This window comes from Carassius carassius, chromosome 1, assembly GCF_963082965.1.
Source record: "Carassius carassius chromosome 1, fCarCar2.1, whole genome shotgun sequence".
In the NCBI taxonomy this organism is placed as follows: Eukaryota; Metazoa; Chordata; class Actinopteri; order Cypriniformes; family Cyprinidae; genus Carassius; species Carassius carassius.
In genome coordinates, this window is record NC_081755.1 from 23,790,670 (window position 1) to 23,817,324 (window position 26,655).

Consider the following 26,655-nt stretch of genomic DNA (forward strand, 5'->3'; position numbering starts at 1 on the left):
AGAAGAGAAGAGAAGAGAAGAGAAGAGAAGAGAAGAGAAGAGAAGAGAAGAGAAGAGAAGAGAAGAGAAGAGAAGAGAAGAGAAGAGAAGAGAAGAGAAGAGAAGAGGCATCGATCGATCGGAGCTCGCGTTTCACCGGAGGAGCAAAGTGCTTCAGTTGTTTGGTGAGTGTGGTCTGTCATATTGCTCGCCTTCAACGGACATCAACAACTTAAAATCAGCACAAGTCGGAGTGACTCAGCTAAACTCTATAACTGGGGAGGTCTGTTTATTTAATATGGCGATATAATCCTGTTGGTGATGGAGATCATTTATGAATAGCAATAGTGTCGTTTGTTTCTTGACACAGGAAATCTTTGCTGATCCTCTCTCATTTAGGTTTGGGGTTTATGGCCTGCTGATTAGTGAAGCCTATGTGTCTCCAAATTCATAATTAATATTGCTACATATCTACACATTGCATTCAGATTTTATTTTCTAACCTTCACTGCTCATGTAAGAGTTAATATGCGATCACCTAAGTCAGAAATGTTTTCCATATTTGTAGAAACATTAAAAAATATATTATATATAGGTATATATACTTTCATTTTATAGAATTTCTGTATTTTTCTATTTTCGATAACGGTATCTTAATGATTTTAATACATGAAAATAATGTAAAAAAAAAAAAAAAAATATCATGATACTTAAAGTGGATATTAAAATTGCTTCCTCAAAAAGTATTTGTATTAAATGTGCACATCACTATAATAATTTACTTTGTTTTACACTAAACTTGTAATTTTTTCCCCCTCTTCTTATATACAAAGTTTAAAGAAGACAAGGTAGTCAAAGACGCCTACCATCTTTCTAAAACACATTTCTCTTAAATGTTTATATATAAACATCTCTGTAAGTCACCATGTATGGCGCTTGTTCTTTCACAAAGTTCAGTAATGCAGAAGTCAAACAGTCTTGTGATTTATAATGTTGACAGTGAAAAAGCAAGCTGAATTTCGGGGGGGTTTCCTCAGACTCCAGGCAGGTATGGGCAAGTGATAGATCTTTTTCCTTCAACTTAACTTAACTGGTATTAGCACCATCAATGAACGGTAAAATATTCTGCATGCAAAGACTTCAATCCCTCTGTATAAACCAAATGTTACTGAAAAGCCGTGTAAAAACTAATAAATGCTCCTGTTCCACAAAGAACTGAGTCGTCTTTGAGATCTGAGATTACTTTTGGCTTATTTCTGAGGTACAACTTTCTGGAGCCAGCTGAGAGCCGAACTGAATCAAAGATATACGGTCTGCACCCTTTTGTGAAGCATTTGGAAAGCGTAAGCCCGTGTGACTAGGAGCACAGAGCGTGGACATTCACTGCACATTGTGAATGCTGGCCTCTCTGAATGGCATTAGAGCTGATAAGAGCTCGGCTCAGTGACTGACAGTATTTTACTGGGTTAGCTTGATGCATGGTACCATGGAGAGCAACAATCTTCAACTGAGATCACATTTAAGGTATGGATGGCCCATTAGGGTGGATTCTCGCTAATGTAAACACATATTCCAGACTTCAGGAACAGACTGTGTATCATGCACAAGAGAGTGTTCATGGGACCATATACAGTAGGCCTATATCCAAGTGTTTCAGCTTTTTGTGCTTAACTGCTTGTCTTAACACACAAATAAAGTAATATTAGACACATTTATATTATATGATACATAGTATCATAATACTGTAAATGTCTATAATATTAAATGATAAATAATATATTTGATTTGTTTATTATAATCTTTATATTTATAAAACAATACAAATATAAATATCTAAATAAATGTATAAATAATATAAATATGACAATATGATTTTATGACATTTATCATTCAAAGTATTTATACTTTCAAATACATATAGAAATGTCTAAATATCTACCAGATTTACATATGGTAATGCATTTATCATAGTTATATGATATATAAGACTTAATATAGATATCTCAAATGTTAAAATAATATACACAAGAGGTCAGAATTATTGGCACCCTTGGTAAATATGATCAAAGAAGGCTGTGAAAACAAATCTGCATTGTTAACCATTTTATTTGTGCATCAAAAGATAATTGAGCTTCACAAATTAGAAAGTGACTTTAAGGAAAGAGTTAGAGCAATGAAAATTTCCATTTGCACCATCATGGCAATAATTAAGAATTAAAAATCAACAGAAAATGTTATGAATCTGCCTGGAAGAGGATGTGTGTCTGTATCGTCCTAATGCACGGTGAGAAGGAGAGTTTGAGTGGCTAAAGACTCGCCAAGAAACAGAATTGCTGAGTTTCAGGGTCAGAAAACCTTTAAAAAATGATCAAACAGCACCTACATCACCACATTTTGTCTGGGAGGGCTTCAAGAAACAAATCAAGAAAAGAAAATGCTTTCACCAAAAAACAAACTCCAGCATATTCAGTTTTCAGACACAACTGGGACTTCAAATGGGACTGGCTTCTATGGTAAGATTAGAATGGTTTGGTGCATACAGGGATAAAAAGTACCCTATGTGTACAATGAAATATACTGCTGTATTTTTGATTTTGCTGGCCTATATTTCTGCTGGAGGTCCTGGACATCTTGTTTGGATACGTGGTATCATGGATTCTATCAAATACCAACAGATAAAAAATCAGTAAGTGACTGACTCTGTTAGAAATCTTATAATGGGCCATGTTTGGATCTTCCAACCAGACAATAATCAAAAAACAAAAAAAAAAACTAAAACAAAATACACAGGAATGGGTCACTGAGCATAAAACGTCTCAGGTTACAAATGTAACCATGGTTCCCTGAGAGGGAACGAGACACTGTGTCCTCTAGGGGTCGCTTTGGGGAACACCTCGTCGTGACCTGTGTCTGAAGCATACTTTGAAAAACGCCAACGTGTTGGCCGGCGACAGCCTCTGACGTCACTACCGGCGCAACTATAAATACGCGCCCGTAGGACCCGTCACTTATCTTCTTCGTGAAGCTTGTGTCCGAAGCATGGCAGGGAGCTAGAGGACTCAGTGTCTCATTCCCTCTCAGGGAACCATGGTTACATTCGTAACCTGAGACGTTCCCTGTCAAGGGAACTTCGAACTGCATCCTCTAGGGGTCGCTTTGGGGAACAGTATACCCACGCCGCCATGCTGAGGGGAGTGCAGGCCAGAATCATGGCAAGAGTACTAGCATGCACACTTACCATAGCATGGATTTACAAATACTGTTCTAAGGAGGGGCTCTCGTGGCACTCTGATAGAGCAGCTCGTAGATGGAATGGCCCGGGAGAAGAGCAATTGGAGGAAGAAATGTACAGATGAAGCCTCGGCCACGCCTGTACCATGGCGTCCAGCCACAGTGGAGCTGGATGAGTCAGAGGAAGCCAGAAGGGGATAGTGCGATGCTCTCTCGAGTCGCAAACCGATCCACCCAAGTCTGGCCAACCTCTCCAACTCTGCTTCATCACCTTGGTGCGAAGGCGCCATTCCCCGAGCCTCAGCCCCTGCCTCAACAGGATGTCTGCTCTCACAGTGCATCTCAAAAACAGTATGTAGTACTAGAGCGCTCTGGTGAAAAAAACGAGAATTCAGTCTCATATGAGAGGAGGACTCCGAGCTCAGAGTAGCACGCTCATAGGCGACCCTTTTTCTTTTGGAAAAGGGGAGCGCTGCTAAACTACCACGAGAATTGCCCAAACAGCCCCTCATGTTGAGGGAAGTGATGCTTGAGGTGAATAACAAATACAAACTGGCTGAATGAAGCCCAAGGAACCCAGGGCTAATCATCTTAAGAAAGGGAATGAAGCGGAGCGCGTAACCCCTATCGTACAGGATTTCAGAAAGTGCGCAGAGTCTTTCTTGCACACTTACCACTTACGTGGATTTCAGAAAGTGCGCAGAGTCTTGCGTGCACACTTACCACTATGTGGTTTTGAGAAAGTACACAGGCTTAGCATGTGTACTGAAAGGTTCCTAAGCATCGCAGAGGCGCTGGATCGCATGGGAGAGGCCAGCTCCAATTTTCCAAACCTCAAGCGAGGGGAGCATCACCTGAGGCAGTACATACAGAAAGACTTCCATAACTACCACCTCCACCTTCCCATTGGACGTCGCTAAGCGACCAGGAGGCCCCTCAGGGTGACCTGGCCGGACATCCTGCCGGATGCGCCAAGCAGCCAGGAGGCCCCTCAGGGTGACTGCAGTGCTGTGCCAGTTCTGATGATCAGCCAGGCTCCTGCCCAAAGCCTGTGATCTTGGCCACCTAATACCAGAGCACGAGGCCGGAACTGAGCACTGTAAAAGAAACTCACAGAGTTTGTTAGTAGACATATAACCACCAGCAATATAACACCCATAAGCAGATAAAGAAAGGGTTACATACTCACCCACCCTCCTGTACTGGAGTCCCACTCACGGGGCGCCCCCTTTTGGTCCGGACCATCAGTAAGGTGGTTACTATGAATAAAGGACCAACCAAAAACATCATAGGTCCAGCATAGGAGACTGTTATGAGAGAAATTTTCCACCTAACCTCGATCAGGTGGTGGTTACAGGGGAATTAGGCAGGGGAGGATAAAAGCAGAAGTTAAAAACAGCCAAAGGAAGTGAGTAACTACTAGGTATCACTCCGATCTGGACGAGAATGCTGCCTCGTCTGAATCACATCCCTCAGACCCTGCTTACCTCTTTGTGACCCGCGATTCCTCTTGCCCCTACCCTTAGGCGGGGGAGGAGCGTGAGCCGCGACACTAGCCTTCTGTGCTCGTCTTCGATCCTCAGATCGAGATGGGCCCTGGACCTTCATGGAATGAAGGATTTAAAGGCAGCTGAGCGCGCCCTTGCCTCCCTGAACTTTTCGACCACCATCTCAATGGAGGTACCGAAAAGCTCAGAAGGCGAGACCGGAGCATCGAGAAGAAACCCCCTTTCTTCCCTCCTGATGTCTGCCAGGTTCACCCATAGATGTCTCTCCGTTACCACCATAGCCGCCATAGACCTACCCATGGCGGAGGCGGCCTGCTTGGTAGCACGGAGAGAGAGGTCTGTGGTGCGGCGCAGCTCGGCTACCTGGTCAGCTGAAAGGCCCTCACCTGTATCCAGGGGCTTAGATGGCAAAGAGGGAGATTTAAGAGAGGATGTTTCCCCCACAGAGAGATAGCTAGCCAGCGTCTCTTCTACAGGGGGCATCCTCTCATAGCAGTTTTCATGCATGCCCTCGATATTAGCCTAACTCGTATGCTGAAACCGATGGATGCGAGAGGAAAACGGCCTCTTCCATTCCTTTTTGACTTCTGCATGTAAGTCAGGCAAGAATGGAAGGCTCACCTGGGCTGGAGGGCTATGGTCAGACAAATAACGCTCATCGAGGCGACCTCGCGACTTCACTTTTCTGGCACGCTTCCATGGCAAGTCTAATTTTGCCGTGGCGCGATCCATAACCTCTAACAGCTCCCCATACGCAGGGCAGGAGGATTGAGAAGGCTCAGCCTTAGCTTCTTCGCCACTCTCAGACATCTCCTGTTCTTTCTGGGTAGAACCCAGCAGAGCACTAACTTCGGTATCAGAATGGGTTAATGACAATGCATCTTCCTCCTGAAGTTCACTCTCGTTTGCCGCCGAAGAGTGTGAAAGGAAAATTCCCTCTCTACACTCCTCAGCGAGATCCACCTGTGATCCCCACGAGCTCATTCTCCTCCGTGCCTTTAACGGCGGGTCCTGAGCCGCGGGAACCAGATGGCAGTCCCTCTTTCCTCAAAAAGAGAGACAAACGAGAGCAGAGCTTTTTCACAGAAAAACGCTCGCAGTGCACACAGATTGCCCCCTCAAGGACATCGCGCGCGTGCTCTTCGCCCAAACAAGAGACGCAAAGACTGTGTGTGTCATCAGGTGTCAAATAACGCTGACATGGATGCACACACTGTTTAAACGCCTTGCTAGTGGATGCCATGATAACAATGATAGATCGCTCTTACCGTTTTGGTCATTTCTCAGATGCACGCTTCAAACAAAACAGTCAATGAAGACGAAGAAGATAAGTGACGGGTCCTACGGGTGCGTATTTATAGTCGCGCCGGTAGTGACGTCAGAGGCTGTCGCCGGCCAACAAGTTGGCGTTTTTCATAGTATGCTTCAGACACGGGTCACGACGAGGTGTTCCCCAAAGCGACCCCTAGAGGACGCAGTTCGAAGTTCCCTTGACAGGGAACCAAGCTTCTGCTATGGCCATTCCAGTCCTCTGACCTGAACTCAACAGAAAATGAGTGGTGAACTGAAGAGAAGATGCACCAACATGGAGCTGCTGGAGTGATTCTGGATGAAGGATTTGTCTCTGATCTCTTGTGAGGTGTTCTCTAACCTTATCAGGCATCATAGGAGAAATCTCAGAGCTGTTACTTTGCCAAATGGAGGTTTAAAAAAAGCATTGAATAAAAGGGTACCATTATTTGTGTCCAATGTGTATTGGAGAAAAAAAAAACATTTATTTCATAATGATATTTTCCCCCATTTTAAATTCTTATTCTCCAATGAAAGGTTAGAGTTTTGTGAAATTTTTAAATAATAGATCAAATGGATTAACAATGCAGATTTATATTTGATCATATTTACCAAGGGTGCCAATAATTCTGACCTCCTGAAAATCATAAAATCATATGTATCATAATCGTTATTTATGATGTGTATCTATCGTCTACTGTATCTCTCTCTCTCTCTCTCTCTCTCTCTGTGTGTGTGTGTGTGTATGTGTGAGAGAGTGTATACGCACACACACACACACACACACACACACACACACACACACACACACACACACACACACACACACACTCACACTCACACACATATAGATTCCATGATGTGTGTGTATACATATATACACCTCTCTCTGTATATATAATCGATATACCTATATAATAAAACATGATACATACATACCTATGTACATACATACATACATATACATACACACAATGAGTATAATAAATAGTGATTATATAATATATAAATATATATATATATATAATACTATTTATTATACTTATATTATTACCATATACACTTAAGTTCTGAAACTGTGGCACATTTGCATTTATACATGTATTTTTCCAGCTAGTTGTTTTGACTGCTATTTGTTTGTTTCTAAACTGTACGGTAATGTTGGTTTCCGTTTCAACATTTGATGTCCACATTTCTAATTCAGTTTACATGAAGTTAAATCAAAAGCACATCAGCCACACCTCTCAGCAACAAACAAACTTCCACCTGCACTCAGACAATAACTTTAACAAGCTCACCTTCTGTCACCACTCTCTACAAATAAAAGCCAGAAAAGGAGGCAAACAAAGAGAGGCTCTGTGGTCATATTAAATGGGATGATTCAGTTAGCCCCCCTGCCATCTCCCCTTGAAATGATGCGATTCCACCTGAGAGTGTGGTGATTTGGGTCTAATTACCCACCTATGATGGGGGGGGGGTCAACATCTGTGCTAGTCTACGTTGAGCTACAGCCACTGGCATCTTGGCGCTTTATGGTTCTGCTCACGTCTGTTTACGAGTATTTTTCATGAGTCTTTCACCCCAGCTGTGAACTTCTCATCTCACTTCGTCAAAGCTGATTTTCCTCTCTCGTGCATCATATATTTGACCTTGCTCTTCATCGAGTTGCTCGAGAGGAAGGAGGAAGTCTCATATGTGCATTAGCTGTGATGAAGCCATCAGCAGATGCTCACACTGTTTCCACGCAGACACATAAAGTCATCACGGATACCCGAGATAAATCGCATCCCAACCCATACATTGTTTTTTTTTACAGGCGATTTGTTTCTATAATAATCTCATTAACACATTGAACATACAATTTGCCCAAATAAACGTTCCCTTATTTGTGGATTTCAGCTTTTGTGGTCACAATTTTGCTATGCGTGAAACACATTACAGCACTTCCATTTCTCTGTCGCACACTTTTCTCAGATGTGAGAGATGGCTATTAAATAAAAAGCTCTGTTTCCAAATTTTTCCTGAGAAGAAGAATCACAACGACGCATACATATACATAACAATTCCCAATATTTAATACTGCACAGACATTGACGTGTACAACTGACGTGTACTTTATCTTATCGCCCTTTGTTATTCAAAGTTAGAGAGTGGTTAACGCAGTGGGTTAGCCAAACAGTGTCAGACTCAAAATGACATGCTATTATGAAGCTTCGAGAGATGGGCGTTTCATCTTTATGACCATGTAGGGAGTAAGTGCGAGAGAAAGACAGACAGATTAAGCGGTGCACTTCCTTTTGGGTTCTGGGTGTGTTCTTAAAATGGACGGAAAGCATGTGTCGGTGTAAATGAGAGAGAGAGTGAGTCAGTCAGGCAGACAGAGGAGAAGAAACAGCGCAGCGTGATGAAATGTTTGTGTCTTGGCTTGCTAATTACGCTTCGCCTAGAAAAACTTTCCACTCTTGCCTTTCAGCATCGGACTCTGCCCAAAACCATTCCTGGCCAAATGAGTTTCCACACACTTGGTAATTTAAGGCTGATTTCACACAAAAAATTTTGTTTTGTTTTATTAAACTATGGAAAATCAGGCTCTCTTTTCACACACTGCTAATTTCTCCGTGCCATAGTTTCCACAAAGGCCCTTTCAAAATCCAAAGAGGAATAAAACGTCTCCACACGTATAAATTACAATGCATCCAGAGTAATCCCAGAGTGTAAATACATCCCCACATTTTTAAACCCCTGAACCCAGATGAGGGATTTGGGCGTAAACTGTTAAAAATAAATGTAAAGAAAAGATTTAGTGTGATTCGACATGCTGTAATATTCCATTTTAGAATGGCCTGTTCTGAAACAAGACAATGATAATGAAGCTAACCCTCTTTAGCTATAAAAACATCAACACTGCCTCTTTGAGGACAGAGGATTTCAAAGGCACCGCTGGAATTGTAATGCACTATTATCACCGTTTGCACAGTCTGTAAAAACTGTTTCAACTGCTTCAACCACCCATAAACACGAGAGAGTATCAAGGTGAAAAGGATCAACTAAGAAAATGGTTTACTTGATGATATGTTACAGAAAGCGGTTGTCTGTTCATGCCTTTAAATCATTCAGTTATACCATTAAATCAACTTCAAATATTGGTTGATTAAAGTTGAATGTAACCGTAGAGTGTGTATGTAAAAAAAAAAAAAACACTTAATGCCACTTTAATTAAAATAGTAATGTTGCATTATATGTCATGCATTATAGTCGCATTTAGCAGAGTAGAGCTCGGCAATAATATAGTTACATATATATATATATTACTTATCTCCCTATTCTTTATGTATTTGGATAAAGTTGGACATACTTGTACATCCTACTTTATATAAAGAGCTGGGCAATAATAGTTATATATATATATATATATAATTCAATTTAAGTTTATTTGTATAGCGCTTTTTACGATACAAATCATTACAAAGCAACTTTACAGAAAATTACGTTTCTACAATATTTAATAGTAGCTTATAAGTGGTGACTGTCAGTTTGTGCGCGTATAACAGGATTTTTCAGAAAAATGAATACCGGACATAGTCAACCAGATGATGAACATTATTAACAGCAATTATTATATGATGCAATCACACTTGTAGCAATGTAAAAATGTAAAAGATTAGATGACCAATAATTTTCTCCTATTAATATATATATATATATATATATATATATATATATACCTTATGTATATTATATATATATATATATATATATATATATATATATATATATATATATATATATATATATAATATACATAAGGTTGGACTTAAATATACAACTTTATATAAAGAGCTAGGCGATAGTATAGTTATATTTTGTGATGAAATAATGTTAAGCAATTGAGATTTGCTATATAATATATAGTGCTTTGCAAAAGTTTACAGTATGTATGCAGATAAAATTGAGTAAAATATACTATATATACAACTTTCCATAGAGATATGCAATAATACAGTTCACATTTTTCAATATACAAACAATAACAGCCAAGACTTGCTATATAGTATATACTGCTTTATGTGATTATACTTTATGTATGCAGATAATGTAGAGTACACTATATTTATAATTGTAAAACTTTTGCTGAGCGAAAATATCGTAGTAAATATTTTTTGATGATATAACAATAAATTAGTGGAGATTTGCTATATAGTAGATACTGCTTAAAATGAGTGCACTGTATGTGAAAATCACAGCACATGGTCTAAATATATGCACTCACATATTCATTTCCCAACTATTTATTATCAGACATGAATCTGTGGCTTTCTAAAGAATGAATGCTTACCAAATCGCCTTGTGACAATGTTTGTTAAAAGAAAAACATCTTAAAAGAATATAAAATGTCCTTTTATGTAATCTAAAAATGCCAACAAAATGTTTGTCAGGAGGGTAAACTAATTATAATTGGGATGTGAGAGAGGATAGGATATGTCTGCAAGTTTGCATGTGTGTGTTTGTGTGTGTGACAAACAAAAAAAAACGCACACAAGGGAAAGGAAGGCAAAGAAAGGAAGAGGAATTTACGATCACGTATTGAAAGAGAGATGGGGGAAGGAGAGTTTGTATCTCGTTGCTGTGCTGTTGTCTTTTCCCTTCAGCCATTTTGAGTCAGTCGGCTAGTGGCTGTTTTCCCAGAGTTCAGGAGAGGTGTGAGTGAGCGAGAGAGAGAGAGAGAGAGAGAGATACAGAGAGAGAGACAGAGAGACAGAGAGAGAGAGAGATACAGAGAGAGAGGCAGTTCTCGGTAGGGAGCCAATTAGAGGATCTGGAAAGACGTGTGACATTGTCCAGCAAAAGGAAGTACAGCTGCCTGACTTCTGACCTCAAACTGGGTCATTTTGCACCAAAAGCATTCCCTGTGGACAACGTCACCTTTACAGCCACACTTATTCAAATATTAGCTATTATTAAAAGCATACAGAGACTTGTCATTTGCACTTACATGTCGTTGCTCTTTTGTTAGTTGTTAAGTCTAAATGACTAAATGCAATGTGAATGTTAGTAAAAATACTATAAAATATTGTTTAGTGCAGGGGCGGCTGGCCAATAGAGGGCGCTAGGGCGCCGCCCCCCCATGAGCATATACCATAGACTGCAGTCAAATACATGTAAATACATAAATAAATCATATATAAAATTATCAATATTTGTGTGTTTGAGATAGTAAATGCAGCTAGTATATTTGAAAAATATTATAGAAATTCAAAATGTTTGTTTTTCTACACGTCCCGTCTAGATCTGTACACGTGATCAGCTCTGGGGCGCTGGAGAAAGCGCCCCAGAAAGGCGGGTCTTTGGAGCAGTTTAGCCAATTGCTGATTTTAGATATAAATGTTTGACATAAACTGTAGCCAATCAGCGAGCTAAAATCTAGTCAGCTATGGGCGCTTCGCCTAGCGCCCCAAACTGCGCGCGGCCGCGAGGCGCGAGCAATGGGCGCGAGCCACTACTAAAGTATCGAGTTTATTATGTTTATTTACTGTACATTTTGTGGAACATTTGTTTGAAATCACTCAAAATTGTTGCAGGTAATAGTTGTATTTAATCAGCTAATTAATGACTAAGTATTTTGTTTGAGTTAAATTTCAAATGCAAATAGAAAGTTTGTGCAATATGTTTGTTTTTGTGCAAAATTGCCTCAACCTTTTAATATTGGCATTAAATAATTACTTTTCACAGAGCACTGGTATCCTGGGTGGTTATTAATTATAATAGGATTTTTTTATTTATATAGCCTTTCCAACAAAGTCGCTTTACAATATAGGCCTAGGTTAAGGAATTGAACTAAATAAACCTCAACATCAAAGATAGACATACCAAGGGCAGATATAAATATACAGAGTTCAGTTACAAAAGTTAGGTTAAAGATTCAAGCAAGTAACATAAACATTAATAATAAGGTAAAATTTAAAGATTCTGAGCTAAAGAGTAATATTCAGACAAAAAAAAAAGGTTTTGAAGGAGAAAAGGGTGAATGCTTGACAGACGTCTTGAGCAAAAGCATTCCACAACCTGGGAGCCACAATGCTATAAGACCTGGTGTCCCATGGTTACCAAGGCCAAGCTATTTAAAATAACCGAATATGACAGCCCCACCTAACATAATTTTCACCAGCCGCCACTGGTTTAGTGGCTATATAATTTGGCTGTATAATAAAAATATAGTTGGCAAGGGTTGTTTTAGGATAGAAAAAATTTTTCACATTGGATTTACAAATGCTACTTTAAAAAAAACTACTTTAAAAGATGTGAATGCAAGGATGCATGAATACTCATTGGATCAATATTATATTGGATATCTGACGATATTAAACATTATTTAATTCATTAATATCAGCCAATTTTCAGCATTTAATTGTGCATGCTTATTTTCTCTATAACATTATTTTTGCAATTATCTAATACACTTAATATTTAAGTTTAATACTTAAAATACATTTTTATAACGGGAATTTAACAACTAATATTTTAATAATTCCATTTAATGTAATTTTAGATACCCTGGGTAGAATTAGAATCAACATTCGTAAAAGATATGGATATGGGCCTGAAATTGTCCTCAGATTTGTATAAAAATGTGAAAAAGACTACTAAAAAGACCTTATTGGTATGGAATGATGCAGTGGGAGAGGTCCCAAATCTTTCCTACTTTCCCCTATTTGTGGAAACAGGGTCTTCAGACCAGCGAAAAATGACTTTGGCTTTAAACAGAGGGCATTAAAAGGTATTTGTAAGACTGGGGGCTTATTTGAGGGAGAAACACTGATGTCCTTTAAAGACCTTAAGGAAAAATTTGGAATCCCAATGACACACTTTTTGAAATACAAATAGATGAACAAACAGAACTAGATGTTTTTCTGCTTATGATAGGTATATCTAGCTTATGTTTCGTGAGGATATTAGTACAAATTTAAATGTAATTGTTTCATTGCAAATTTGTTAACAGCTCTAAAGAATCCTCAGATTCCAAGACAGTTGCTTGGGATATAGATTTACAAGACCTTTCAGATTTAGAATGGATCCAGATATGAGTTAAAGCCCAGAATTTGCCAATTAATACTAGATTTAAACTGATCCAATACAACTGGGTAATGTGTACTTGTGTAATACCTGAAAAACATCTAAATGCCAAAAACATAAGGGAACATTCTTTCACTGTATCTGGGAATGCGAGGTGACCAAGACGTTCTGGCAAAAATAACACTAAACATAACACTAATTTCCTCAATTATTTCAAAACCAGTTCCAGATACCCCTGAAATGTGTGCTTTGGGTGTATTTCAGGTTACCACACTAAAATGATAGACATTTGTTTAGTTATTGCGAGACGTTTGATAGCATTCTACTGGAAGAACATAGAAGGTCCATCCATTGACCACTGGTTGAAAGATTTGGCACATTATACTTTACTGGAAAGAAAAACCTACAGTATAAAGGGCAAACTAAAGGACTACCAAAACATTTGGGATATGTTTATACAGTTTCAGAAAAATATTGATACCAAATACCAATACCAAATAATACCTAATACCAAATATCAGCACAGTCACTCTACTGATTAATGTGTGTATAGCCTATATGCACTTTTTTATGTGAAAATATGTGGATATGTCTGTCTTAGCCTTTGTATAACAACTTTGCCTGCATAACTGATTTTTTGAATGCTTTGTGAGGTATGGGGGGATATCATATAAAAGGAAATCATGTCACATCCTAATCATTAAAATGCCTCTACAGTACACAGTGTCACATGGTAAAAACACAGTGAAAAAAACAAAAGAATAAAGAAACCCGGCCTCTCAAAGACCAGTGCTACGTGGGCCGACTCTTGTGCCAGGTGTGCGATGTCTGTTCAGCAGCTGATCTCAGAGAGACTGTCTCTGCTCTTTGAGCCACTATTGATATATTTTTACAATCGTTTCAAATGAAGAGGCACACAGACGTCTGAGAGTAATTGCTGCAATAAATAACACGCAGTAATTTGGATAGAAATGCTCCATTTCAGTCCTTATTCTCTTTTCATGCGTTCCTGATTCTCTCTCCCAACCACACATGGCGCGAGTGTGTGTGTGTGTGTGTGTGTGCAAGTCGGAGTGATTTAGTGTGTCTGTGTGTGCTTTTTTAATTCCTCCTGAATAGTTGATTCAGCTGAGGCGAGCTCAGCATCAGCTGGCTGCTCTGTGTGTGTGTGTGTGAAGGCTGATGGTGATTGTGAAAGTGTGTGTTTCTGGTTACTCGTGTGAATGGGGTGACCATAAATCTGTAGGCAGAGATTTAGGGAGCTCTCGGCCCAGTGCCAAGCATGGTCAGAGGGGAGCCTTTTCTCTTACACACACACACACCCACACACACACACACACACACTTACTCTACCAAGCGACACCCAATCCGCCAGGTCGTAAATTCTTTTCAGCGTCCCGATCAAACGTAGCAAGCTTGGCTAAACTCCAATTGTCTTTCTTTCACATTCTCCGCCCCCCGTTTCTCATGTCTCGCTAAAATACAGTTTATGAACGTGTGTACAGATTCTACTCGAACACGTATGAACCGTTCACACACGTTCAGCACATTCGCAGCGTATTACACGTCATTTCATCACACATACAGTAGGTACATTCCGTAGGAAAACCCTGACTTCTGTAAAAGCCACTGGTGAAATACTGGATTAAATACAAAATAAGGCATGTTTTATGTGTTTATGACTCTGATTTTACGATCAATTGATTTGTGTTGTTTTTGTGTGTTAAATAGACACATAAAAACCCCCACAGAATTTCAGCGGCTTTCTAACTTTTCTAAAGCAGAAAAGTTTCAGCTCACTATTGTTCTAAACCGTTTTTCCAAGCGACTTTTGTAACTGAAAACCAGGGCCGTCTGTATTGTCCTGTAGAGCTGTATAATTATCGATCAGGCTCGGAGAGGGGAGACCAAGTGACCTCTCCTTCAATCTGATTACATGGACACTTCATTTAAACTCAGAGTGTGGAATGATTTGGTTTTCTGTTTCCATTAGAAGAGGCTAATGTCCTTTTTTGACATCCCACAATTCCTCATGGCTGCATCCTGGGGACACCCTTCCTAATGAATTAAATTTCCCCATTAAGATCTGTTACATACAGTATGGTCATTTTCAAAGGCACCAATTTAATGCTACATACAAAGTATATTAACTTGATTATTTCAGACTGCAAAAAAATAGGTTTTTGTACCATTAATACAATTACTCACTTCTGGAAATTATCTTTACGTCATACACTAAAGTCATGATTTATAGCAAGTTATCGTATAATTGTAATGTAGGGTTTTTTATTCCTCACACAAGCAAAATATACAGAAATATCACACAGACAATAAAACTTTCATGTTAACTGTGCTGTGATTTAACATTCTCATTTGTAAGTCGCTTCGGATAAAAGTGTCTGCTAAATTATAAAATGTAAATGTAACATCAGTAATTATGATACATTAAAATAATAAATCGTAACAAATTGTAAAAAAAATAAAAAAATAAATAGATAATAATAATAATAATAATCATTATTATTGTTGTTGTTTTGTTTTAGCTATTTTAGCATTATTATTAACTTTCATAATAACATAAACTATAGTAATAACAAGGTTATCAAATAACTGTTATGATTAAAACTATGACTATGATAAAATATTTTTATGATAAAAGTTTTGTCTGATTTCACATTTAAGCATGGAAAATATTATCGATGCTGTTAATCATTAAAAAAAAAACAGAAAACTATTTTACCAAAAAGATAAAATGATAAATAAAACAATAGTTATTATTTATTTTAACATTAACAACAAGATCAGTACTAATTATGATAATGAATTAAAATAAATAAATTCCTATTAAAAAAGTTATATATATATATGTGTGTGTGTGTGTGTGTGTGTGTGTGTGTATGTGTGTGTGTGTGTTTGTGTGTGATGCATGATATAATATATATAATTGTTATATGTTATAACAGAATTTATAATAGTTATATTACTATTGTTATTATTGATAATAAGGAAAATAAACAAAATAATGAATGATAGTGAATATACAATTATTATATTTTATAACAATTTATAATAGTTATATTATTATTATTATTATTTATAATAAAGAGAATAAACAAAATAATGAATGATAGTGAATACATTCTTTATAAAAATAAATTCATTACTTACGGAATTTACTGTAGGATTTAAATAGAATATAAATGAACACATTAACTTTAAAACAGTAGCAGTACTGATACATTGTAAAATACACTACTACTACTATGACATATATTTCATTGAGCTTGTGCCACATGCATACATTTAAATGTTCAGAAGGGATGTTTCAGGATTGCAGCTCTTTATTTTTCACTTTCGTTTAGCCCCTTTGCACATCCTCTCTTTTTTGTTATACAAATCTTATGCCATCTACGAATCACTTTCCTCTTCTCACCCGAATATTTGTGTGTGTGTGTGTGTGTGAGAGAGAGAGAGCAGCCACCTCCATTAATGAGGAGAGATGTGTGTGTGGTGGCCCCATCAGCCGGATCACATGTCCCTAACGAGCAACCTGGCAACTGCACCCCCCCCCCCCCCCCCCCACGGCCTTCTGTTTCACCTCACCAGCAGAGTTCATCCAGGGGTCACGGCCCTGCCTCACACTTCCTGTGAGACGACAACTAGCAAACTAAAGGCTGCTGGAAGACGGATAGAGAAAGATAAGACTACTAACCCCAGGGCTGGGTTTGAAATTAAAAAAGTGAAGGGAGAGTGAAAACAGGAGAGGAGGAATGGTATAAAGAGATAAGGAGGAGGCTCAGGGATCAAGGATGAAAAAGAAGGCAAAGCTTAAGTGGGAGTGAAGGAGGGGATCAGATTTGATCTGTAAAAATGAGGGTACAAAGAGGCTAGTATGAAGGAGGGGGGGTTCCATATCCTCTCCTGAACTGTAAATCACATCCTGTGTGCACACATACTGTACATGCACACAAATGCACCATATTTCAGTTTCAGAGCATGAATAGGATTTTTTTTCACTGTCGAAGCAATAGAGCACATGCAACCTGTGAACATTTATTGCTATTTTATCAAATAAGACAAATGATAAAAACAGAGGTAGGAAAGGTTCTGGATTCTGATTGGTCAATACATTTCAAAAACACAAATAATACGTTTATCACTACAGAGCAGTTTACCTACATAACAGAGTAACGTCTTGCTATATCACAACCATATGCATCTTCCTGTGAGTCACACTAGAGGAAAAGTTATCAAAAATGGACCAGAAATATAATTGCATGCATAAATGTAAACTTAATGTACCACAGTAAAATACTTATGTGCATGTGAAATAAATACCGTATTTTTCGGACTATAAGTCGCACCTAAGTATAAGTCGCATCAGTCCAAAAATACGTCATGACGAGGAAAAAAACATATATAAGTCGCACTGGACTATAAGTCGCATTTATTTAGAACCAAGAGAAAACATTACCGTCTACAGCCGTGAGAGGACGCTCTATGCTGCTCAGTGTAGACTACAGGAGCAATGAGCAGCATAGAGCGCCCTCTCGCGGCTGGAGACGGTAATGTTTTCTCTTGGTTCATTTTTTCTCGTTTCATGTTAAATTAATTTTGATAAATAAGTCGCACCTGACTTATCAACAGTAACCCACAGAAGTCTATCTCCCTTGAGACGCTACACAAAGCGTGCCAGCCAAACTATGAAAAAAAGTGCGACATATAGTCCGGAAAATACGGGGTATATACATATTTTCCAGCCTCAATATTAGATCTTTGTAGAAAACAAAAAAATAACTGTTAAACTCAGTTTCAGATATAAATATAAAATATCGTAATTCCTACAGTTAGTGCTACTCCTGTAAAATTACAGAAGAATGTATACATCATGTTCTTGAAGTAGTGTAAAAGCGTTATGAATCATATTGTTCGTTTAAATTTATGTCTGTATGTATGGATGAAACATGACAATAGCAAATCATAATAAATTAAAATGGCATGATTGAAAGCTCTGTTTAATAGAAATAGAGATGCACTGATATAAAAATCCTGGGCAATACCAGTGATTATGCTCATGTTGTGGCCAATCTTCTTTGGATGGCAGTAGTGGAAAAACTTCCAGACACTTAGACACAACAAGCATTTGTAACACAAAATTTGTAACTCTGTGTGTCACCCAACAAAAAAGTTAATATTTCAAAGTAATTCAGCCTACAGAAAAGCCAATTTACAACATCACAGCAACTCAAAACATTCAGTTCTTGAGGGCAAGGACCGCACACATCCTTGAGCCGCCGCATTAGCCCACGGTATGCTAATGCAGTCATCCCTCACGCTTCCTCTTGTGAAGCTCCCATACCTCTGTCTTCCCCATCCAAACCTGACTACCTCCGTACTGCTTCTCTCTCTCTCACACACACTTCCTTCAGCTGAATTTAAATTGGGTGGAACAGCTGAATTTGTAACAGCGGCGACAGTAATGCTAATGGTGGGTAATAATGGCCGCCTCGGACACGTCAGCATTAGTGAGGGCGCTAGCTAAAATATAGCCAGCGAGGAAGATCTAAATCTGCTTAGCATCGATTCTGCTGTTTTGATGAAAATGCACACTGGACCTAGAGGGCTCTCTTAAATCAATTGCGCTCCTCAGAGTGGGACCCCGCAGCAATTTGATGGACAGCCGGCGCAGTGAGTCTCCAGACGGCCTAATCGCGACGCCAGCGGTGTTCATGTTACACGCAGATATTGTGTATGTATTGAACGCCACGTGTTTACCTGGTCTAAGTGATGAGCGTGAGAAGGTAGAGAGAGTCAGGACTCGGCGTTAGGGTTCAGGGGAAGCATAACAGACAGGAAGACGGCCCGACTGAGAGAGTGCCCACAATTATCTGACCATAGGAGTTGTACAATTATGAGTGAAATATGGTAATTGCCCAGGCCGAAAAACGATTTCCAAGTGATTTATTTTTATGGAAAGCATTTTTTTTTTTAAATGATTCAGACATTTGAGCGCCCATACTCTGTGAGTGCTAAGGGTTTATTTGTACCCCGGTAAAGAGGCGGGCTCGTGACCTTGCAGTTACCCTTCCATGTTGGCGACCTCCAGGTGACCCCCGCAGGAAGGATAGATGAGCTCCCGTGAACGAAGGGAGAGAGAGGAACGTCAGAGAGAGGAGCGCGTAATGCCACGCAGACGCCATTGTCTCCATACCTCCCCTCTCACCCACTTCATCTCACTCCACACACACTTACACACACTTTTACAGTTTATACATGAAGACATTTAACCAGCTCATTAATTTTAACTAGAGTTGTAAAGGGCACATTTTTTGTGTCTAGTGTTACAAAAAGACATATGCTACCTACTGTCTAAATATTGTATCAAATGGCTGTGCAGACACAACGGGGGAATTATACAGCCCAGCTAAAAAGTATTAGACATGGAGGTCTGTCTCACACACACACACACACACACACACACACACACACACACACACTTTACTGTAACAGTAGCTTTGTGTAGCGTCTCGAGGGAGATTTACTGTATATTTACTATATTTTAAATATATTTTTTATTAGATAAAATATTATAAAATTATATTAAATCTGTTAAATATAATAATTAAAATAAAATAAAATAAAATGAATATATAATAAATGTGTGTATTTTCTATATTAAATACACTTTAATGGAAGAAGATGTAATAAAATAATATTAAATCTCTTATAAATAATACAAAATTACATTAAAATAAAATTGTGTGTGTGTGTATTTTCTATATTAAATACTTTTTATTGGAGAAAATATTAGATTATATTAAATCTGTTAAATAATAAATATATATTAAATTATTATATAATGACTATGCATGTGTGTGTGTATATCTATCTATCTATCTATCTATCTATCTATCTATCTATCTATCTATCTATCTATCTATCTATCTATCTATAGACACACACACACACACACATAAGCAAAAAAAAAAAATATTTTGGTCCAAATTTCATTATTGGAGCCAATTTTCCAAACTACTGAATAAAGTATTTTCTTTTCCTTTTCTCTATATCTCACAAAACTCAAGTTTTTATTTGGTTTATCCCTTTCTAAATGAAACAAGCTGATTTGCTGTTGACATTTTGAAGATACCGTCATTTGCTCCGGTGCTGATAAACAGTGCTATTTTAAAGCGTGTGACTCTGTGGTTGCATCTGACCGTGATGTTAAATCACTTCACGTCCCATGACTAGCCTCTGATTGACTTGAAGCTCAATTAGAGACGATGCCGTTAGTCCCCTGAGTGGGTTTATGTAAATCAGAGCCTCAGATGCTGACAGCACACTATGTATGCGTGTGTGTGTTGAGGGGGTTGAGTAGGTGTGCAAATCAAGTGGTGTGCCAGCGTGAGTGGTCTAATTAATCAGGGATTGTGTGAACCTCACTGACAACTCGCTGTATATACAGTAGTCTATGTGTTTGTGTGTGCGAGTGTGTTTCAATATGAACATCCTAATTGTCTTTGTCCTCCGCTTCTGTGTGTCTAAGTAAGCTCTTTAAATCCAGCTAATTTATTAAGTTATTTTGCTACACTGGGTATGTGTCTGATTCACTAAAAATTACCACTTCACAAGAGTCATTTGTTCATGAATCGGTCTACACTAGCTGCACATTTGTAAGTATAGTTCATAAGGACAGCTCAATAGAAAGATGCCATTATTTCATGGTACACTGTCTTTTTATTGCATTGCATGCTATATAGACACAGCAAACGCATGATTCACAAATATGATCTCTTTTGCCATGGCGCTGAAGATTCAGCAGTGGTAGTTTAGAAACACAACACTACAAAACTGACCTTAAACGCTGAAATTGTTGTCCACACTTCATTCAACATATCCACAAAACTCATTACTTAATATTGACTGGGATTCATCAAATAAACACTCTGACCTCCAACCAGTTGCTGAATTTATGAAGGACATTTGTTATGATGCGAAAACCACACAATACTGACTACAAATTTAGCAATTTAGCAAGGTTAGTGACAAAAAGGTAAGCACTTTAAAACCATTACTCTTTATCATTATGTTCAGTATGATCCAAACAAGCTTATAATGACTGCAATATCTGCTGTAAAAAGCCATTTTAACACTTTATTTCAAATATTTAAGGCACACACAGCATTGTAAAACAGTGCAGAAATGTTTATGGTAAACATGAGGCTAATGTGCTAATTTGAGTTGAATCAGAATAGCGCCATCTACTGAGGCTTAACCCATGGCTGTGTACGAAATTGCATACTCTCTGAGTATGTACGTTTTTTAGCGGCCGTTAAAAAGATTGTTCTATATAATATGAGTGTGTACAGCATGAATTAAACCCTGATGCACTACATTCTTCGTGTTGTCTTTGTCATGTGAACTACTGTACCAGTTGCGCTTACTTCACTGCCATTCGCAAAACCTCTCCCGTGGCCTCATGGGATAGTAAAGTATCCATCAAATGCTCATTTAAGAAACAGAACCAGAAACAGTAGGTCATCGAGGGACTTTTTGCCAACTCTTTTAGTTTGAACGAACTAACCTGGTCACATACTGCCTCCTATAATGTAAGGAAGTCTGCAATTTCGGGTGCAGCCAGTAGCGATGTCGCGAATTTAACTTAGCCTATGCGCAAAACTGGAATTTTGCATATACCATTTGCGAATAAGCACTGTTTCCATTCAACGAGTCAAAGAAAACTAAAAAATCATCCCTTTCTGATAAAATGGCACTTAATATCAATAAGAAAAGTAGGAGAAGCCACCTAATATAATAATGTTCATATATAACAATCTACTTTTGGAGGTTGATGCCTGCTGTTTGGGAACGTAGTCGTGTAAGACAGTTCTGGGAGGCAATTATACAGAAATACTTTGACACCAGACTTTGCTCAGGCATCTCAGAACGAGCATGACAACATTACAGTTGCACTGCAACAAGATCGGTCCACTGGTTAGTCAAATTATGCCGTCCCATTGCGCAAGTCACATGACTTTTGATGCGCATGGGACGAATTTATTTGGTAAATGTGTTTCCATCTCCCATTATTTGCAACTCTTTTTTGCACGTCAAAAACCATCTCAAGTGAGTGTAAAAACTTTTTTGCAAATGAATTTTTTTGTTTAATTTCAGTTTCCATCACTCGTTTCTGATGTGATACTTCAAAATAAACACAGCTAGTGTCTCCCATGATTCTGATGTTTACGAAACTGGCAACATTGAAAATGTTCAAATCTGTCATGCTATAGCATCATTGTTGATGTAGATTATGCATTAATAAAAAAAAAAAAATTACAGCGAAATTTTGCCTGGTAGAGACTTTAAATACACACACATACACACACACACACACACACACATGTTCACATAAAACTGTGTATCGGATTGCACTCGTATGAATATTTTCAATGCAAACCATATTTCAGCAGCATTACGACCAGTGGAACTAGTCTAAACAAAAAGCCATGTTACAGTGGAAACTGAAACCCCTGCTGAGCGTGCACACACATACACACACCTGACACCTCCACAAAAAACCCACCTCACCAGTTAACGCAGATAACTTAATGCACTCTCTGAGAATGAAGTGCCTCCTGGCCTGCCAATTAAAAACCCAATAACACCCTATTAAATAATACATTGGCATTATTTAGTGGCACAATTAAACAATGTGCAATGTTATAAATCCAGATGGGCAAAGCTGCCAACAACGCCAACCTTTCATTTAGATAGCTGAGCTGGAGCGCAGGGTCCTAAAGCTGCCCTCACAGCTGAATACCAGTGGTGACCAGACATATGCCCGTTTAAAACGCTGTAAAATCATGGCCCTTTTTAATGGGGCATTCCGGGGCCCGAATGATAGATGGAGAGAGAGATGATTATTTTTTTTTTCTCCTCGCTTTTATTTTACAGGGGCCAATAAAGGTGTCTGTCATAAATTGTTTTGAGATCCAGCGCTCTCGGATGCTCGGCAATAATGAAGCACCAGAGTACAAGCTGAATAAATCTCACCCACACGCACACAAACAGACCCCCAAAGTCCCGCTGTGATGTAACAGCAGCGAGATATGAGCCAGCATATTTACACATTAATTTTGCTGCTGAGTGAAGCTGTAGACTGGCAACAGATTTACACGGTAACATAGAGTTTATCATCAAACGACCCAGTTCTGCTACTGTACGTCTGTTTACACACACAACAAACTATTTTCCAGCACTGCCACTTATTCTTGCTATGAACCTGATAAGGACTTCTGGACACAACAACACATACCCTTCATGAATCACTCGAGCGTGTTTGTACTGTATGTACAACAAAATACTAGTAACCATCAAAACTCAGGTTATTATACTGCAACGCAAAGGCAAAATGTGGCAACATCTGCAAAGAAAACAGGTCTCGGGGTTTTCCATACTTTTTATGCTAAATATCAATAATAATAATAATAATAATAGAAAATAAAAAAATAACAAGTGTTTTAAATTTGTAAAAACCTTTTTTTTTTTTTTTTTTGTTTATTCTACTGATGATTAAAAGTAATTTTAGATATAGAAACCTGAGCAGAAAAATAGGGCTGCAAATACAAATAGTTTTTTTGATCTAAGATGATCAGTATTTAGAATGAATTTTTTAAATAACTTATTATTTAGGAACTCAAAAATGTATTTACATTTTAAAACTCAAAATAAATGTAAAGATTAAACAGGAAAAATGCACATTTATGACATTTTTAACCACATACATTTTGACATAATAAAAAATAATAATTATCATCGTCATCTAATCTACTGGTATTATTATTATTGCTGTTGTTGTTTAAATGTAATATAAAATTAAATAATTAATTATAATTTATATATTTAAATAGACTTAATTCCAAATTTTATTTTAAAATTCAAAATAAAGTTAAAGTTTAAACAAGAATAAAATACACATTTATGACATTTTACACCACATACATTTCAAATATAATAATAATGTCATCATCATTATCTAACCTGTTGTTTCTGTTGTTGTTTAAATGTAACAAAATTAATGTATTATTGTTATTTATTTAAATTTTAATGTAAAGTTTAAACAGGAAAAATACACATTTATGACATTTTACATTACACACATTTTAAAATAATCCTCTTCATCGTTATCTAATCTATTATTATTATTATTAACAGCAACAATTTTAGTTTATATTTTTATGCAATATAAATATTTCAACATACATTTCCCCCAGCACCCTATTCTCAGGAGAACAAATAAAACTGACTAGACAACTGACTAGACAAAATTAGACTTTGGTTTGTCCTGCGACAAACAGGTTTGTCTCAACTGTGATCAGATTCACAAGAAAACGGAGCATGAAAATGAATATTAAACAGATCAGATTACAATCACAACACTGAAGCCAGTATTATTCATTTTAGCATTGCAGTTGCGTTGCCTTTGTACAGCAGAGTAATAACCCAGTTCAAGGGTTTACATACGAATCAATAAACCAATAATGCAAGAAAACTGTGTTTGCAAGAGAAATGATCAGGGTTTTTTTTTCTTTCTCAGTGAAGGACGTAATGAACAGCTGTGGTTGATGATATCAGTCTATGAGAATATCTATACTGTAGAAGTCATTTGTCCATCTAAACCCCACCTCACTGCACTGCTCCACTCGAAGACAGGGGCTGGAGGTCGAGAGGTCAGCTGAGGTCACAGCTGAAAGCGTCAGGTCACACAGGTCTGTATCTAACACGCTGTCTCCTTCCAACACACGTACACAACCCAAAGGCTGAATTATCCCATCATGTTATCCTCATCTGTTGTGTTTTTCAGGAGCCTCCCTACTGGACAGAGGTTAACTGGATGTCCTGTTTTCACTGGATCATCAAGAGCTCACTTCCTGTATAACCATTAAGACACGTCAAGACGAGAGAGCAGTGCTTGCGACCATGTCCCATTGTTGTTGTTGCTTCCGTACCCTTATCCTGGTTTATGCATTAGTGTGTTTTCAGCCTTGAATGTGAACCATGTGAACTATACTGTAATCTTGCCATAAACATTGTATTTTGTACATAATGCATTTTCCCACAAATCACTAGGGATTACAACAGCATTACTTCTTTAACTTACATTTCTTTTAATCAGATATATACAGTAGGTGCTGTATATAAATCCCTCCATCCTCATCCATTTAAAGGACATAATATAAAAGATGGTTTAAGAGAAATAGGAAAGTGTGCAAGCCAGATTCAAACTCTTATCTCCCACATGATAACCATACTTTAAAAGTGTTTAATTTGGTAAAAGCGTGCTCAATTAAAGATCAAAATATTATTCAAGAGTCAATGGGAGTAATTTTTAACAATCAAGTCACGTAGAAATAATTTTTGTGGTCACGATTGAATTTGTTTACTATACTGTAACTACTGTACATTGAAAAAAAAGAGTATATTACACACGAATCCAAACAACATAATATTGTGCAGTATAAAAATGATAAATATCCATTTTGAAAAATAAAATAAAATAGCAGCATCCCTGATTTTACATTACATTTTTTTTCTATATATCTTTAAGGGAGAGCAAATATTTTATAGGTCCTGTGACTGGTCACCATTTAGCGTCTTAATCACTCTTTTGCCTTTACATGTTCATTTTAAATGCTCCCGCAGTGAGCCATATTAATTTTGAGTATAAATCTTCCAATCAGTTAATATGAGAACATAAAAGCGGCATGCATAATAATTCTAAAATAATTAACAAAATGTTTGAAATATCTTAAGATCTTAAGACCACATATAAACATTTTTATTCAATCTTATCTCATGTATATTTACTCAACGTTAACACACACACACACGGGTCCCTTACGGGTGTGAGAAGCCTCCCGTGACACTTAAATCGATAGTGAAGCTTGTCGGCGCTTTGACACAAATCAGGGAAATTAAGTTTAGAGGCTGTTGAGGAGCTAATGGCAGAACAATGTGGCATTATGGTGTGGCCTCAGACACCGAGGTAAATCATGGTGGGCTGTGTGTGTGTGTGTGTGTGTGTGTGTGTGTGTGTGGGCTTGTGCTGGAGGATGACGAATGTTTGCATGGCCATTCATCCAGTGGTTTGCGCTCAGGCCAATTTCACAACAGCCTTTCCTGCCAAATACTCCCATCTCACAGGTTTTACATTATGCAAATGATGTATTCTGCATAAATCTGACATATATTGATTTGCTCTGGTGGCGAGCCCCTGAGTCAGGGCCTTATAGAACACAGCTGAAGTATTTATGATGACACAATGTATTTCGGCCTGCACGCGTGTATATGATCTGTGATTTCTGTTTATGTGACCAGGCAGACCCACAACAACTGACCGTTCTCAGCCAGCTCTCATTTAACTACAGTTGTGTCTGCGTCATGTCTGTGTCCCTGCCTTCAGTGTTTCAGACTCGTTCCTGCAGCCAAACCTGAGAGAGACAGTGGTAACACTTTAGAATAAGGTTTCATTAGTTAATGCATTAATTAACACGAACAAACAATGAACAATAATACA

At 37.9% G+C, this 26,655-nt stretch overlaps 1 long non-coding RNA gene across 2 annotated transcripts; it reads left to right on the forward strand.

The window, feature by feature from the left end:
* On the forward strand, positions 1 to 25,450 carry LOC132113335 (uncharacterized). Of its 2 annotated transcripts, XR_009425153.1 has the most exons (4): positions 1 to 164; positions 1,241 to 1,503; positions 24,676 to 24,847; positions 24,943 to 25,450. It is a non-coding gene; the product is annotated as an uncharacterized LOC132113335 (long non-coding RNA). The 2 variants fall into 2 exon arrangements; XR_009425152.1 differs by lacking the exon at positions 1 to 164 and having other exon boundaries at positions 622 to 1,503.
* The last annotated feature ends 1,205 nt before the right edge of the window (positions 25,451 to 26,655 follow it).